The sequence below is a fragment of the Aricia agestis genome, chromosome Z (genome assembly GCF_905147365.1).
Source record: "Aricia agestis chromosome Z, ilAriAges1.1, whole genome shotgun sequence".
In the NCBI taxonomy this organism is placed as follows: domain Eukaryota; kingdom Metazoa; phylum Arthropoda; class Insecta; order Lepidoptera; family Lycaenidae; genus Aricia; species Aricia agestis.
Genome location: NC_056428.1, coordinates 732,372 through 734,216, shown reverse-complemented (window position 1 = coordinate 734,216; position 1,845 = coordinate 732,372). Strand labels below are relative to the sequence as shown.

Genomic DNA, 1,845 nt, shown 5'->3' with positions numbered 1-1,845 from the left:
TATTTTAATACCTATTCCCAAAACCGATCACTTTTACCCAAAAGGCTTAGAGGAATTTAAATATTGTTTTGATAAATTCCAATTTTGTAGGGGCTGGCGTAAGCTTTATTTCTGAAAAAAAAAATAGCACATTAAAAAAAACCCTAAAAATAATTTATTTACACGCATCCTATATTTTTCTATAAAACAAGACAGTTAAAAAGGTTGCATCGGCCGGGAATCGAACCCGGGCCGCCCGCGTGGCAGGCGAGCATTCTACCACTGAACCACCGATGCTAGTGAATGCGTAGTTGAAATCAGTTATATGTTGATTTGCGCAACTTTATTGTGAATCAGTATGAGTCATTATGAACTCATCTTGGCGGGGGCACTCCCATGCCCCCAGATTACTAGAGATCACCCAATGGTCGAAATTCGACCTTAGTTTCAACGGCATTAGGATAGTCTACCTATATTTTGTAAAAAAAATGACTTAATCATATTTTTTTCAACTCTTGTCTCTGGGACTCAGCTGCGGCTCTCAGACTGGATGGCCGTATAAACATTGTCTAATAGTATCTAAGATTCAATAAAAAAACTATAATCCATTTTCAGTTTGTCACCTCGTTGTCAACAGACTTCAACCATACTTAAATAAAAGAGTATAATTCGTATGTATAGGCTTGTCACTCAAAAATCTGTCATTTTTCCTAGTGTGTGTGTTGTAGTGTGTGTAATGTTTTATTTGTTAAAAAAATTATGATAAAAGCATAATTTCAAAATAATATTAGCTCGATGTACCCCTTCACCATATAAACTGTAACTGTGCAAAATTTCATTCACCAACGTTTACCCATTTTTCGTCAAAAGGGATACAAAGTTTTTGGCTCACGTATTAATATTACTAGCTGTTGCCCGCGACTTCGTCCGCGTGGACTTCAGTTTATAGCGCGCGATGTCAACAAAATTGGTGTCAAAAGCTTTTATAAAAAAACCCTGGTACCCATTAAATCAATACAGCTGTGCAGTGTGCAAACAATAAGTACTTCATTTTTGTATGTTAAACTTTATATATTATGCCAAATTTTAAAGCTTATTTAGCCCCCCAATTACACAACTTTACCCATAAACTATTTATCATTGATAGGTTTAGCCCCAATTTCACCAACGTCTGTTAGTGTTAACAGCTTGTTAAAATATCCTGTCTTCTCTTTCATTCATATGAAAAACGAAACAGCTAACGTGATACTAATTCGAGCATTAACTTTAACAGTCGTTGGTGAAATTTGGTATTAAGGTTACGTCACTGCCTGCACAGATAAAGTACTGAGTTATTTAATACCGTAGAATAGATATAACAATCGAAAAAAATCGAGAATTAAATGTAAGATGATACCACCTCTTATAGAAAGACTTTTGAGCAAGCGTCAGCGCGATGTAGAAGACGCACGGCGCCATCTATTATGAATTTTTTGAACAAATTTACGACCCTTACAACCCTTTTTTCCAGTAAAAAAGTAGCCTATGTCCTTTCTCAGGCTTTAGACTATCAGTATACAAAATTTCATTACAATCGGTTCGGTAGTTTTGGCGTTTGGCGTGAAAGCGAGACTGACAGACAGACAGACAGACAGAGATACTTTCGCATTCATAATATTAGTACAGATTATGTGCACACTGCACAGCTGTTTTTGGGTATTTTGATTAATTAAGAGGATTCCACACCGCCCTTTTTTCCATACAAACGTTGTCCCCTGTTTCCTCCCTGGATAATGCTAGTAGAGTTATATTTTTTTTCCTAAATATCTACGGCCACTAATACAATGTCCCTATGTTTCATTTTTTTTTTTTCATAATTTAATTATT

At 35.7% G+C, this 1,845-nt stretch overlaps 1 non-coding gene across 1 annotated transcript; it reads right to left on the bottom strand.

Moving 5' to 3' along the window:
- Window positions 1-205: 205 nt before the first annotated feature.
- On the bottom strand, window positions 206-276 carry Trnag-gcc. The gene has a single exon. It is a non-coding gene; the product is annotated as a tRNA-Gly (tRNA).
- Window positions 277-1,845: the final 1,569 nt, after the last annotated feature.